The 16,382-nt window shown below is 47.2% G+C and overlaps 1 long non-coding RNA gene across 1 annotated transcript; it reads right to left on the bottom strand.

Annotated features, from left to right (window-relative positions):
• Positions 1 to 13,548: 13,548 nt before the first annotated feature.
• LOC123041927 (uncharacterized) lies at positions 13,549 to 14,279 on the bottom strand. The gene is made up of 3 exons (XR_006418668.1): positions 14,195 to 14,279; positions 14,035 to 14,110; positions 13,549 to 13,608 (listed from the first exon to the last, which is right to left on the bottom strand). It is a non-coding gene; the product is annotated as an uncharacterized lncRNA (long non-coding RNA).
• Positions 14,280 to 16,382: the final 2,103 nt, after the last annotated feature.

Below are 16,382 nucleotides of genomic sequence, written 5' to 3'. Positions count from 1 at the left end.
GCCCGATGATTGGCAAGCCATTGAGAATAAATGGATCTTCAAGAGGAAGACAGACGCTGATGGTAATATCACTGTCTATAAACCTCGACTTGTCGCGAAAGGTTTTCGACAAGTTCAAGGAGTTTACTACGATGAGACTTTCTCACCCGTAGTGATGCTTAAGTCTGTCCGAATCATGTTAGCAATTGCTGCATTTTATGATTATGAGATCTGGCAAATAGATGTCACAACTACATTCCCTAAGGGTTTTCTTAAAGAAGAGTTGTATATGAAGCAACTAGAAGGTTTTGTCGATCCTAAAGGTGCTAACAAAGTGTGAAAGCTCCAGCGATCCATCTATGGACTGGCGCAAGCATCTCGGAGTTGGAATATACACTTTGATGATGTGGTCAAAGCATATGGGTTTATACAGACTTATGGTGAAGCCTGTTTTTACAAGAAAGTGAGTGGGAGCTCTGTAGCATTTCAAATATTATATGTGGATGACATATTGCTGACTGAAATGATATAGAATTTCTGGATAGCATAAAAGGATACTTGAATAAGAATTTTTCAACGAAAGACCTCGTGAAGCTGCTTATATATTGGGCATAAAGATCTATAGGGATAGATCAAGACGCTTAATAGGACTTTCACAAAGCACATACCTTGACAAAGTTCTAAAGAAGTTCAAAATGGACCAGTCAAAGAAAGGGCTCTTTCCTGTGTTGCAAGGTGTGAAATTCGGTCAGACTCAAAGTCCAACCACAGCAGAAGATAGAGAGAAAATGAAAGCCATTCCCTATGCCTCAGCCATAGGTTCTATTATGTATGCCATGTTGTGTACCAGACCTGATGCGTGCCTTGCCATAAGTTTGGCAGGGAGGTACTGTCGTGGTTCTAAGTCTGACAGTAGTGTAGGGGGGTACTAAGGAGAGGCAAGGTCCTAGCTATAGAGTAGTTGTGCACACAAGAGTTTTACGAGTTCAGGCCCTTCTCAGAGGAAGTAAAAGCCCTACGTTTCGGTGCCCGGAGGCGGTCGACTGGATTATATGTGTGAGAGTTACAGGGGTGCCAACCCTTCTGCCAGTGGAGGGGTGGCTTATATAGAGGATGCCAAGACCCCAGCCAGCCCACGTAGCGGAGGGTTTAAAGTACATTAAGGCCCGGCGTTACTGGTAACGCCTTACATAAAGTGTCATCATGACCATAAAGACTACTTAATTACAGACCATTTGGATACAGAGTAGATCTTGAACTCCTGGTGGTCGAGTGAGTCTTCATGGTCGAGTGTCTTCAAGCTCGTCGAGTGTCTTCCAGTCCATCGAGTGGAGTCTCTCTAGGTCGACAGGAAGACGACTTCTTCTAAAGATGTCCTCGGGAAGGGTACCTTGGATAGGTCCAGGACCCTACCACAGGTACATGACTTCATCATTAGCCCCCGAATGGATCGAGGTTTGAGTGAGGAAGGAGTTGATAATCTTTCCGACCTGTTTTCTGGTGTTGTAAATGTGTCTTACTCTGGATCAATGACTTTTAAGTGAGGGTGTCAACTTTTCTTTCAGTCGCCTTGATCCATTCTTTATATCTGTCGAGTGAACTTTATGAACTTGGAGATTTCCGAGCGACGGATCGCAGGAGATCTTCCGTCTGACAAGTTGCCCTGCGGTTAGCGGATTTAGTGGGATCCGAATTTTGGGAAGCGCGCTAAGCGGAGAAGGCCGCGGTACTCGGATGGGATAAGGCAGAGATGCCTCGATTCACGTGCCGCCTTTTTCACCATGTATCGCTCGCGCGACTGTTTCAGGATTTGACAGGATTGCCTGGGCCTACCAGTCAGCCACTTCTGAAGCGACTCCATATAAGGAACCGGGTGGAGGTTTTTGAACAGTGCTCCCTCAATTTCCCCTCCCTCGTCTTCAGATTCATCCGCAATGCTTGCCATCTGTTCAGCGCCGCTGCTCCATTCTAGCCTCGTCGGCGACAATGGTGAAAGAGAAGACGACGGCTTTGGAGCGGGCAAAGAAGGCGACAGCGAAGGCGAAGGGGAGAGCGACCAGTCGGGGCGGATCCTCGTCGCGGTCCCGCCTGCCGCAAGGTTGGATCCAGGGGGATTGGATCCGCTCGACCATCACCCAGAAGGATCTCGACGACCTGGCCAACGAAGGGCTGATCGAGCACGGGGCAGCGAGGCTTCCGCGGATGGAGTGGCAGCCGCAGCCTCAGGAGGGTGAGTATGTCCTCCTAGCGACTCATGTCGATCGTGGGTTTTCTCTGCCGCCGCATCTTTTCTTTCGGGGGTTCCTGAACTTCTTCGGGGCTCAGCTCCACCACTTCACACCCAATTCCATTGCCTATCTCGCCACTTTCGTGTCTTTGTGTGAAAACTTCTTGGGTTGTCGACCGCACTAGGGCCTTTTCAAGCACATATTCACTTGTCGCTCTCAAACGGTAAAAAAGGCTAATCCGAATTACGAGAGAACCCAAGTAATCTAGATGTGCGGGGGTCTTGGGGTCTAGATGAGGAGTAAGAGTGCTTTTCCAGCTATGACCCTTCCCGAGTCAGTTAGAGGGTGGTAGTCGACCTGGTTCTATTGCCAAGACCAGTCGATGCCAGGGCAGTCGACTGGGCTCCCTCCCTTCTCCATGAGTCGAGTGAACAAGTTGTCTTCTCTGAAAGTAGTTCCAGAGGAGAAGGCTCAGGTTAAAATGTTGATGGAGCGTGTAGTCCAACACATTCGTGATGGTGTGACTGGCATGGATCTTCTGGAGGTTTTCCTTCGACGGCGCATCCAGCCACTCCAATACCGGGGCCACCCGATGTGGTTGTACTCTGGTACTGAAGACACCACTCGGGTCCACCCAGAGGAGGTCGACGATGTCACACTGGAGAGGTGGTTGACTGCCATCACAGGGAACAAGGACAACCCTCATGGGGCCAGGAGGATCCCACCACTCGACCAGTCTTATGAACCAGACAAGGTATGACCACTTATCTCCGACTGTAATCATGTTTCGTCCATTTTGTTTTGCTGCAGATCAGTCGATCAACTTTTGTCTTGTTGTTGTCCTTCAGGCTACCACTAAGTTGTATTTGATGCCCAACGGGGCGCAAGCACAGACCGAGGAGGAGGAAGGAAGTGGAGGTGAAAGTCAGGAGGAGTGGGAATTGTGACACCCCAAAAATTTTAACCTTGTTTTATTAATTAAAATTTTGCCAGGAAACTTAAACTTTTATTTTCTGTATTTCCTTCTGATTTCAGACTCACTCTTTTCTTTATTATTATGGAGTTTTTACCCCAAGTGAAAACCTTTCAATCATTGTTGGACTTATTTTTTCTCTCAAGTAAAACAATTCTTTTATCAGTGGGATTATTTGCATCATTATTTTTCCCTGATGCCTTATTTCTTTAAAAATGATATTTTTTTAAGCTTCAGGGCCTCTTTTGCACTACAACCATTTGATAATTTTTTTAAAAAAATTCCACCAAAAATTGGAGATGTCATGTGATGTTTTCAAAACACTTTTATGCAAAAATATATTTCATTCCTTGAATATTTTGAGTTCTACACCTAGTTTTCAAATCTGGTCCAGTGGACAGCTTTGCACTACAACCTATTTAAATATTTCTTTAAAACTTCTACCAAAAATTTGGGATGTCAACAGGAGTATATTAATTAACTTTGTGCATAAACCTAGTGTTGTCCTTTGGAAAAATTGAGTGAAACAACCTCTTTTTCATTCTGGTCCAACCTTGTGTCTTTTACTGCAACCCTATTTATTTTTGCTCTAGTGACCTTGTGCTTTCTCCTTCTTCTAGTCAACCCTGCAAAACCCTTAAGTCCAAGAGGATGGACTCATTGGAGCAATTCTAGCTCTTGCAATCATGCCCTGTTCATTCTGTCCAAATATGAAGATTTAAAAAACTTGCACTAGCAAGTTTCTTCTTTTGGCAAACTAACCTCACCACCCTATCATTCATCTAAAGAGACCACACTCTGGAAGATTTGACCACTCCAAGAAATGCCTAGGTGCATGTGGCATTCTATCAAACACTTTATGGGCATGACCAGTTTTGACATGAGTTTTAGTTTGCATTATGAACTTGCTTCCCTTGCCTAACCACCTTGTCCAATAAACTCCTAGCTACTCCAAACCTAGGTCTGCTAATTTCCAGCCTCACCCGAGACCTCTAGCACGCCCTGGCATTTTGTCGAGCACGTCCCGTGCGTGCTCTGGGCGCGAGCAGAGCACGCGTTTTGCACGTGCCGCGCCCGAGCCGCCACGTCGGGCCCCTGGTTTTTCCCACACTGCAGAGCCACGCCACGCACTCTCCCTCTCACCGCATCACGCCAAGCAGCCCTGGTGCCCTGCAGCACCGCCGTCAGAGCCCCTTGGGGGCACGCCGGCATCCGCAGCGTGTCTCTGCCAGGTCGGCGCCGCCCAAGCCTCTCCCGCTCGCCACCTGCCCCTGGAACAGCTCAGCCTCATCCTCTCGCATGTCCTCTAGTTCTCGTCGCCGCCATGACGCGCTACCGCTACAGGGAGGCGGTTCGCCGGCAAACTTATCCACGGCCGCCGCAAACCGACCTCGTTGCACTATAAGAAGAGGCCCCGAGCACGTCCCGTTCCCGCAGGCAGCCCCAAAATGCTCCCCTAGTTCTCCCGTGGCAGCCAATCGACCCGGGGAGGTCTTCTTTCCCACCTCCGGCAACAGCAGCCGCCGTCAGTGTCCCGGCCATTCCAGCGGCACCAGAGCCTCCCCCTCTCCACTCTATTCACCGGGAGCTTCCTCTTCCCCTAGTGAATCCACCCCCCTGCTCGATTTTGATCGGGACTGACCGCGGGAGAAAAACCACTTTGCCCGACGGCCACCGTCCGCTGCGAAGCTCGCCGCCGGCAGCTCCGTCCACCCCAGAGACCAAAACGACTACTAGAGTGACCGCCTCGATCCCCTGAGCCCGTGGGTGACCTCGGTTTCCCGAACGGTGCCGCCGTTCGCCGGCGAGCATCGCCGGAGTCCCGCCTCCGCTCAGGGCAGAGGAAGAGGAGGGAGAAGACCAGTCAAACCTGACCAGTGGGTCCCCCGGGCCCACTGTCAGTGACACACCGCCCGAACCACATGGGTTAAGTGAAGGCATAAAGGCAAAGTACGTATTCGACATATACATGTTCGAAGTGTTTTCTTTTTATTCCGTTTTATTTTTTTTAAACAGATTTTGACCACAACTTTGACTGCCTATAAATTTTTAATGATAACTCCAAATGAGTTGATTCTTTTTCCTACCTCTCCCAAATTTAATCTAGTTTATTTTAAGATTTATTTGAAAAAAATTCAAACAACTTTTTTGTGCTGTTTTGAAATTGTGTGTTGATTCAAATTTATTTAAAATAGGACTTTGGATAGAGAGAAGCGAACTTTCAAAAGTTTTGGAGTGCACCCTGCCTTTCCACACCTTGAAGGCAAGCATTCTGAACCCTGGCATAATATTTTGCATGCATTGTTTGACATGATCATGACACCACCTCAATACGTAGAACTCGTTATTTTATGTGGTGATGCGATCATTTGCATGAATGCTTATTGGAAATTTCCTTGCTGTTGGAAATGGACATGCTTGTGATAGTGATCATCCTCGTATGCCTTTCGTGCCTACCGGAAGGAAAACGGGAAAGTCTCTGTCTTGGGTAGACCCGAGCTTGTCCCTAGTTTCTCATAGAGACGAGTGTGTCCGGCATGGCATGAGGGGTATGATGAGTGGTGATTCTATCTGTTGGATGAAATATACTCGTTATGCTAATCTTACAGGGAATACTTAAACCTCCTGAGTCGACCATAGATCGAGTCTTGTTCCAGTAACCCCCATACTTGTTTCGTGCTACCACTCGTCTCTACAACAAGTAGGGTACGGTTCAGTAAGTCGTTAACCCCTTTCTAGCACACACCGTACAGAGAGGCCATGGTGGAAGATACTGGTTGTAGCTGGTAGGCAGGCCACCTGGTCTGGGGCATGGGTGTATTCGGTTGATACCGAGAGGGGAGGCCACCCCTTAGAGCGTGCGATATAAATTTGATCCCATGCTACGCGAGGTTGTAGCCTCCCCAATTAGAGTTTTGCTTGACAGGCGTCGTGGGTGATTCCAGACATCGATAAGTTACGCTGGTGTGTGCAAGTTAGGTGTGTTTTCAAATAAAAGGCCGTAGACGGAATTAGTCCCGATGGACTAAAGGAATCCATTACTCGTGGGTAAAGAGTACACCCTCTGCTGAGATTAAACCTATTCGAATAGCCGTGTCCATGGTTAAGGATTACAGTCTGGGATGGGTCAAGTGTCGGTCTTAGTGTCGGTCTCCGGAGGAGAAACTGTTAAACCAGAACTGGGATCACGACTTGAGACTTGTGATGATATGATTTATTATTTTGTTGTGGACTAACCCGTTATATTTTTGGCATATTCGAACATCTATGGGATAGTTCTACCTCCTGGATATTTACTGTGATTATTTATAAGCCCTTTATGTGGTGTCGCTGAGACGCCCGACTGTGGCATGCTTGTCATCTATTTACATTATAAGCCCTTTATGTGGTGTCGCTGAGACGCCCGACTGTGGCATGCTTGTCATTTATTTACCTTATAAGCCCTTTATGTGGTGTCGCTGAGACGCCCGACTGTGGCATGCTTGTTATTTATTTTATAAGCCCTTTATGTGGTGTCGCTCAGACGCCCGACTGAGGCATTTCTCTTTGTTTACTAACCTTTCGAGGCGTCGCTTCAGACACTCGATCAGTACATTTTATTGTTAATATGTTATTGCATATTCATAAATAACCTGCTTGCATGCATCAGAGTTTTTATTATCTTTTGTGACTGACGTCGTGAACATAAAATAGTTCAGCACATCGTTGTTATATTATACCCGTGTTCATCATGTTTGCGAGTACATTCAAAGTACTCACTGGCTTGTCCCTGGCTATTGTCTTGGCCAGATTTCTTGCGCGGAGAGGAGCGACCGTGATGACAGCCCCGGAACCTACGCAATGGTGATAGCAGCCTCGCAAAGATAGGAGTTAACCTGGTCAACTGTTCCTGTGGGGAATGGAGTCCCATACACAATGATGATCCTCAAACCGCTTCCGCCATCAACCACTAGAAACCATTTGTTATACTCACAGACCAGAATGGTCTTGTACTACACATTTTGTGTTTTGCTTGGAATTTCTGTATCAAGTTGGTGCCTCATCAGCTAACAGTAATCCTGGGGCTGGTGAGCACAAGGGCCATTTTCTGGAAATTAATACCCAGAAAACCGGTCGCCACAAACTTGGTATCAGAGCCAGGCTGACCATTGGCTAATCCTATCTTAGCCAGGTCAAAAAACCTAGGTAGGCCAAACCACCAGACCTTAACCAAAACCCAGCCAAGCTTCTCGTGCAAGATAGCCACACAGTGACTCCGACACTTTTGGCAGTCAGTGCCCAACCTATGAACCTAGCCTGTCGATCACGCGCCAGTGACCGATGCCTATAATGTCTCATTCGCAAGCATGCGAAGGAAGACTTCGTTCCCTTTTCTATAAAAAGGGCACACTAGCCTCAACCCAGCACAGCATAGCCTCTACCTCAAACCGAGCCATAATGCCTGGCCCCGTTGTGCACAATGAAAACACAACAACCAACCTTGGAGGTTTTGTCACCATACTCGCAAACCTCACCCGTCGTGCCTATGCGTTAGAAGAGCCCCCAGAATATGTTGTGTACCAAGGATCCATGAGCGGTGAGAGCCGTCAATTCTGGGCCACTGTGCACATCTATGGTAGGGGACTGTCGCTAGAACGCCCCTACAGGTTCACCGGAAGGACAACTTCCTTCGAGCCACAAGCCATCCAGCTAGCTGCTCGAGAGGCTATAGTTCAACTCCGGCAGTTGTCGCCCAGAGTTAACTGTCGCTCGTTCTACTACTACCCCAGATGCGAAGTGTATGGTAGACCACCCCAAGTTGCCAACGGAGATCACGAGACGGATCCTGCATTGTTGCACCTAGTGCGCTATGTAGGTGCACTAGAGGCACTATTCGATCAAATCACCATTGATCTGATCGTAGCTCGTGGAGAGCTGGTTCGTCGAGCCCCGGCGAGAGGAGAAGACGAGCCCGACGCCGACAGCCCAGTCGTGCTGTTCGGACAACCAATCGATACCCTGAGGTCAGCCCCAGCCATCAACCAAGGCACTCTGATGACCCCAGAAGTGCTTCATCGCCTTTTGGGAGCACACTCCAACGGGATTGTGGCCAACAATCCACGCGATGGTCATCATCGCTACCCCGACCCTGCAGTTCCTCAACCACCTCCAGCTAACCCCGACGGTGAGACCCGTGGAGAAGCCTCGACGTCCTCAAGGCAGGCCCGTTTGGATATAAACGAGGTAGACTAAGTCACCAAGTAGTGCCGAGTCTCAGTGTATCCTCGCCTTATAATCGTGTGACCTTGTGAATAAATGTAGCCTGTTGTTGTGCCTCTGTTTTTAATAGTAACCTTGCATAATTATGTCAGCACGCAGTTGCATATTTTTCCGGGCACAGCTACCAAAACCACCCCGACAACTCCCACAGTGATATGTCACTTTAGTGAGGTATGTAACTGTGACTTTGACCCCGACCCTTGGAGTTGACTGGCAAATTTATTACCTTTCACCACGGTAAATAACCAGCTTGGATGCTATATAAGAAGGCCACCTCGTGACCTTACCAAGCACCCCTCACCTCGTCCACCACCCTCACAACCTTTTCCTGCCATGCCGAGCCCTAGTATTTATTTGAGAACCCCAGATGCAACCCCGGGTAGTTTTGTCAAAATATTGTGGGACTTTACCTGCAGTACCATGGGTTCTACCCAGCCACCCCAGTACGAGCTGTTCAAATCGAGAATCACACCTTCCACCTAGAAATATTGGGCAGCAGTACACATCCCTCCCGTAGACTCCAACCAAGATCCAACGGAGGTCTCCTTCGTGGGGAAATCTATGCTGACCCCACATAGGGCCATAGAAGCTGCAGCTTACGAAGCACTTGCTCGCCTTCGATTCATGGTACCCTATGCCAGCGAACGAGGGTATTATTACTTTCCGAGCCGTGCAGCACCCGGAGAAGTAACTTCTTTTCCCGGTGGACAGATTGAGAGAGACCCAGTACTGGCCAACCTGGTCCAGTAATGGGATATCTCCAGAGTCTCGCATATTTAAATCCTCAGATCACCATCGGTAGACCACTGAGGCCCGACCAGGAGAGACACATTCATCGGCTGATCAATCCGCTTTCCCCGATAGAAGAGGAGTGCGTCCCAGTACCAGAGATGTTTTCTCGGGACCCCGTCCAATTACCATAGACGTCGCTGCTATGTTTATTCTTCCAACTTTTACTTATGTGTTGTAACTTATGTGGTACCCCGAGTTTGTGCAGCAAGTAGATTATTTAGTTTCTATTAATGTGAGTAGTTCTGTTGCGGTTTGACTCTAATATATTACTGTTTCTCTCGCGAAAAATCCTGAAGTGAGATTTCCTTTCCCTGAGTTGCTGCATCGTATATCTTCTAACGACGTGGATTATTTTATTTCACATAGCCCACGGCAGCAGACTCACAACCACTCGAACACATGCACTGCTTGCAAAAGCACGTAGCCGTGGAGTAGTTGCTTTTCAAAACAGCTCTTAGCAAATCTCGAGGACGAGATTTTTTTTTCTTAAGGGGCGTAGTGTTGTGACACCCCAAAAATTTTAACCTTGTTTTATTAATTAAAATTTTGCAAGGAAACTTAAACTTTTATTTTCTGTATTTCCTTCTGATTTCAGACCCACTCTTTCCTTTATTATTATGGAGTTTTTACCCCCAAGTGAAAACCTTTCAATCATTGTTGGACTTATTTTTCCTCTCAAGTAAAACAATTCTTTTATCAGTGGGATTATTTGCATAATTATTTTACCCTGATGCCTTATTTCTTTAAAAATGATTTTTTTAAGCTTCAGGGCCTCTTTCGCACTACAACCATTTGATATTTTTTTTTAAATTCCACCAAAAATTGGAGATGTCATGTGATGTTTTCAAAACACTTTTATGCAAAAATATATTTCATTCCTTGAATATTTTGAGTTTTGGGGTGTCACAACTCTGGTCCAGTGGACAGTTTTGCACTACAACCTATTTAAATATTTCTTTAAAACTTCTACCAAAAATTTGGGATGTCAACAGGAGTATATTAATTAACTTTGTGCATGAACCTAGTGTTGTCCTTTGGAAAAATTGAGTGAAACAACCTCTTTTTCATTCTGGTCCAGCCTTGTGTTTTCTACTGCAACCCTATTTATTTTTGCTCTAGTGACCTTGTGCTTTCTCCTGCTTCTAGTCAACCCTGCAAAACCCTTAAGTCCAAGAGGATGGACTCATTGGAGCAATTCTAGCTCTTGCAATCATGCCCTGTTCATTCTGTCCAAATCGGAAGATTTGCAAAACTTGCACTAGCAAGTTTCTTCTTTTGGCAAACTAACCTCACCACCCTATCATTCATCTAAAGAGACCACATTCTGGAAGATTTGACCACTCCAAGAAATGCCTAGGTGCATGTGGCATTCTGTCAAACATTTTATGGGCATGACTAGTTTTGACATGAGTTTTAGTTTGCATTATGAACTTGCTTCCCTTGCCTAACCACCTTGTCCAACAAATTCCTAGCTACTCCTAACCTAGGTCTGCTAATTTCCAACCTCACCCGAGACCTCTAGCACGCCCTGGCATTTTGTCGAGCACGTCCTGTGCGTGCTCTGGGCGCGAGCAGAGCACGCGTTTTGCACGTGCCGCGCCCGAGCCGCCACGTCGCGCCCCTGGTTTTGCCCACACTACAGAGCCACGCCACGCACTCTCCCTCTCACCGCATCACGCCAAGCAGCCTTGGTGCCCTGCAGCACCGCCGTCAGAGCCCCTTGGCGGCACGCCGACGTCCGCAGCGCGTCTATGCCAGGTCGGTGCCGCCCAAGCCTCTCCCGCTCGCCACCTGCCCCTGGAATAGCTCAGCCTCATCCTCTCGCTTGTCCTCTAGCTCTCGTCGCCGCCACGACGCCCTGCCGCTACAGGGAGGCGGTTCGCCGGCGAACTTATCCACGGCCGCCACAAACCGACCTCGTTGCACTATAAGAAGAGGCCCCGAGCATGTCCCGTTCCCGCAGGCAGCCCCAAAATGCTCCCTTAGTTCTCCCGTGGCAGCCAATCGACCCGGGGAGGTCTTCTTCCCCACCTCCGGCAACCGCAGCCGCCACCAATGTCCCGGCCATTTCGGCGCCACCAGAGCCTCCCCCTCTCCACTCTCTTCACCAGGAGCTTCCTCTCCCCCTAGTGAATCCATCCCCCTGCTCAATTTTGATCGGGACTCGCCGCGGGAGAAAAACCACTTTGCCCGACGGCCACCGTCCGCTTCGAAGCTCGCCGCCGGCAGCTCTGTCCACCCCAGAGACCAAAACGACTACTGGAGTGACCGCCTCGATCCCCTGAGCCCGCGGGTGACCTCGGATTCCCGAACGGTGCCGCCGTTCACCGGCGAGCATCGCCAGAGTCCCGCCTCCGCTCGGGGCAGAGGAAGAGGAGGGAGAAGACCAGTCAAACCTGACCAGTGGGTCCCCCGGGCCCACTGTCAGTGACACACCGGCCGATCCACGTGGGTTAAGTGAAGGCGTAAAGGGCAAGTACGTATTCAACGTATACCTGTTTGAAGTGTTTTCTTTTTCTTCTGTTTTATTTTTTTTAAACAGATTTTGACCACAACTTTGACTGCCTATAACTTTTTAATGATAACTCCAGATGAGTTGATTCATTTTCGTACCTCTCTCAAATTTAATCTAGTTTATTTTAAGGTTTATTTGAAAAAATTTCAAACAACTTTTTTGTGCTGTTTTGAAATTGTGTGTTGATTCAAATTTATTTAAAATAGGACTTTGGAGAGAGAGAAGCGAACTTTCAAAAGTTTTGGAGTGCACCCTGCCTTTCCACACCTTGAAGGCAAGCATTCTGAACCCTGGCATAATATTTTGCATGCATTGTTTGACACGATCATGACACCACCTCAATATGTAGAACTCGTTATTTTATGTGGTGATGTGATCATTTGCATGAATGCTTATTGGAAATTTCCTTGCTGTTGGAAATGGACATGCTTGTGATAGTGATCATCCTCGTATGCCTTTCGTGCCTACCGGAAGGAAAACGGGAAAGTCTCTGTCTTGGGTAGACCCGAGCTTGTCCGTAGTTTCTCGTCGAGACGAGTGTGTCCGGCATGGCATGAGGGGTATGATGAGTGGTGATTCTGTCTATTGGATGAAATATACTCGTTACGCTAATCTTGCAGGGAATACTTAAACCTCATGAGTCGACCATAGATCGAGTCTTGTTCCAGTAACCCCCATACTTGTTTTGTGCTACCACTCGTCTATACAACAAGTAGGGTATGGTTCAGTAAGTCGTTAACCCCTTTCTAGCACACACCATACAGAGACGCCATGGCGGAAGATACCGGTTGTAGCTGGTAGGCAGGCCACCTGGTCCGGGGGCATGGGTGTTTCCGGTTGAGACCGAGAGGGGAGGCTACCCCTTAGAGCGTGCGATATAAATTTGATCCCATGCTACGCGAGGTTGTAGCCTCCCCACTTAGAGTTTTGCTTGACAGACGTCGTGGGTGATTCCAGACACCGATAAGTTAAGCTGGTGTGTGCAAGTTAGGTGTGTTTTCAACTAACACTACAAGAAATATGTCAACTTGTGACCACCACTATTGGTCACTGAAAGGTCACAAATTTCGATTTATGACCTTTTTGTGACCAAAAACAGAAGGTGAAAAGCTGGTCGTCATAAACTGACTATAGCGACCTTTCTTCTGGAATGGTCAAAGTCGTTTATGACCAAAATATTCCTACTATGGCGTTTTGGTCACTAGCAACCTCCCCCAGGCCACGTAGGCATCCAGCGTGGCAAGCTGATGTGGCACAAGATTCAGCCCGGTCCAATTCGATTTTCTACATGGGCCGAGCCCAACAATTCGGCCTTTTTACTGTATATTTTCTCTATTAATTTTCTCTAGCTACATGGTCCTAGCCCAACAATTTGCCTTTTTATTTTATGGGTCATGGCCTTTTTGTACAACAGTTTTAGTTTTTTTATAAAATGGGTCCACTAGTCAAACAGATCCCACTTGTCAGGTTCTGATAAGTGGGTCCTAGCTATTAGGCCCAGATTCTTCATATTTCAATTTGACAATAAGAAAATAACTAGTAGCTAAATTGGCAAGGAAAAACACACAAGATACTTCAAATAACAATAGCCAGATTCAATACAAGCTCTACAAATGACACGTCCTACAAGTTGTAGCATATACAAGCTTATTTACAAGCTCTACAAATGACAAGTCCTACAAGCTGTAGCATTTACAAGTTCTACAAGTTACACGTAATACAAGCTTAGCTGATACAAGCTCTACAACTATGGGAATCAGTTACAAGCTCTACAAGTATTTTCTTCTTCTACATGTAGCTCCTTCAATAGCGATCAAATGTCGGCTCACTGGAGAGTCAGGACTGGGCCTTCCACGGACGCCCTGTTACATGAATCAGCTGATAAAAAATAGAAAAACTGGAGACAATATATTATGAACATTCCATTCAAAAAAGGAGTAACTCAGTTGAAGTGAACACAGCAGCAGTTTTTCTCATTGAAGTGAACACAGCAGCAGTTTTTCTCATTGAAGTGAACACAGCAGCAGTTTTTCTCATTGAAGTGAACACAATAGCAGCAGTTTTTCTCATACAGTATGTGTCTTAATATAACTCCTAAGAAATGTTCACAACCTGAATTAACTACACTTTTTCTCATTGAAGTGAACACAGCAGCAGTTTAATCAACAACCCCATAATTTACTATAGAATGTTTCTTCTGAATGCATAGCTTAAAGGCGGGGCGGGGCTGAGAATCATCATAACAGGATATGTATATATATATATATGTAGAGAGAGAGAGAGATCACCTTAACAATAGATGGTGGGCATCCTCGCCGGATCGGAGCAGCTTGTCCCTGGCCCTCCCCACGGGATGGTACCAAACTGCACACACACCAAGCAAGAGAGCACGCATCAGATCATATGAGAAAATGAACAAAAAATAGAGAGGAGGAGGAGAGGGGTCACCTTGGCAACAGATGAACAAACTTTGGTCATTTGGCTCTGTCCTCGCCGGATTGAAGCATCTTGTCCTTTGGCCCTGTCCACACACCAAGCAAACTGCAGAAAAAATACGCAATGAAAAACTGAAGATCACAGTGTATGGAAAACTGAAGATCATAGTGATGATAACATACAAACAAAGGATCTTTGGCCCATCAATTTTTAAGACAAAAAAAGAGCAAAACCAACAATGCTACAAATCAAAAATTACAGGAACAACAACAGAAGGTTGTTTAACAAGTTTGAACGGCCACTATATATAGCACAATGTATGTAATGTAAAATTTCTGGATGAACAAGCTTTAATGGCTACAGTATTGTGATATTGTGATAATGGGAGGAGGCTTCCCATAAAACAGCAGGAAAATGCACTACTATTGTGATATTCCTCCCATAAAAAACACTAATATTCCAGTAGAGATCAAATGCTTGTGAGCAGGAAAATAATGGTACATTCAAAACTTCAGTTCAGGTAAATATCACCACATGTATCAGTATACAGGCAGCAATAGTATCATCGAGCACAGAAAAACAGCAGCTTGACCCATGTAAGTCATAGCTCTTTAGAGAGAAAGAAAGAACAGGTTCAGCTAGCTATGTATTCATAGTTGAGAGCTAAGCAATTTGTTTGTTTATGCTGTAATTGACAGACCTAGTACAAGAAACAAGCCAAGTGAAACAATATTGACTAATTCGATGGCAATACAAGCTAATCTACTTAGCTAGTAGGTGACCATCCAATCCATGATGCAGCAGCAGGTGCAAATATGATATGATGTGAAGAAGAAGCTAGCTGGAGAGGTTGGGGCTGAAACCAAAATTACAAACCATTGGCGGACCTCACATCACCACAGTTTTATCATTTTATAAGCAACTGGAAACTATGCAGAGCAGAGCAGACCGGACAGTAAAAGAATTATCAAGTAGGGCAAAACAGCAGCGTGGCCATCAACTCATAGCCCTGAAGAAAGAAAGAACCAATAGGGTCAGCTACTTATTTATTCAGAATTGAGAGTTGAGCAATCATTAGAAAACTAAAGATACTGCTCAACTAACTAAATAACACATGATTCAGTACACACTTGAGCTTTTATGTTTGGAGGATCAGGTTGGTTAAACAGATACAGTGGATGGAACATAGCAGAGATAGGCTAGTATAGCTCCAGTTTTAGTCATCCCAAAGGAATATTCATAGCAAAGCAAGATAGGTTGAAGCTAGACAAGCGGATTTCGAGTGTTGATAAGCACCAGAATGCTAGCAAATTGGCCTATATTTATATGTTCACTTCTCTTTATAATTCACTAATGCAAAGGTGCAAATCTTCATCCTTCTTTAATGACAACACAGATAAACAAGTTTTATCCAAAAAAGGTGTCTAAACAATTCAATCACTGATCCCTGACCTGCATGGATCAGGCGCATGTAGAAAACTAAGTGAACAAGGCCATGCGAGCTCACCTAATCGAGCTAGTGTTGCACACGAGGATGCCTTGGACGAGGGCGGCAGGGTCGGTTGAGGACCGCAGCGGCAAAGGCGACTGTGCCTGCAGCGGCGGAGGCCCCGCCTTTGTCTAACGCTGTCGAGGGCGGCAAATCTATCGAGGTACGTGGCGGCGACAACTGCTGCATGGGGAGGGGGGCTGTGGCCGGCGTGTAGCTTGGGTGGATCCTCCTTGAGGAGCTTGGCCTTGGCGCGGCGGATCTCTGCGTTGAGCACGCACCATCGATGGTGGGAGAGGCGGCCGCCCGAGCAAATCAATGAGAAGGGGTCAGAGGTCGTGGCCATGCGAGGCAAATCGCCAGTAAAACGACTCAGCTGCGGGAGGAGACGGGCCTGATTTGGCCGGCGGGGACCGCTGCGTGTCCTCGCCATCGAGGATCTGGCCGCCATCTCGCTCGCACGGCCTGGATCCGCCCACCGCGTCGTGGTCAGAATGGAGAAGATGGCGAGGTCGGCAGCGGAGCCGAAGGGGCCGGAGATGGAGGCTGGCCGCGCCGGGGACGCCATGAGATGCTCTGCGATCCGCGGGCGAGGAGCGAGGCAATGACGAGCAGCGCGGGCGCGAACGGCGGGAGCAGGTGGTCGTCCACGAAGGCAAGGAGGAGCGGCTTGAGGTGGGAGGGGAGGTCGCGGCGGGATCGGCCGCCGTA

Source organism: Triticum aestivum, chromosome 2B (assembly GCF_018294505.1).
Source record: "Triticum aestivum cultivar Chinese Spring chromosome 2B, IWGSC CS RefSeq v2.1, whole genome shotgun sequence".
Taxonomy (NCBI): Eukaryota; Viridiplantae; Streptophyta; class Magnoliopsida; order Poales; family Poaceae; genus Triticum; species Triticum aestivum.
Note: the sequence above shows the minus strand (reverse complement) of the source record. Positions and strands in the feature narration are given on the sequence as shown.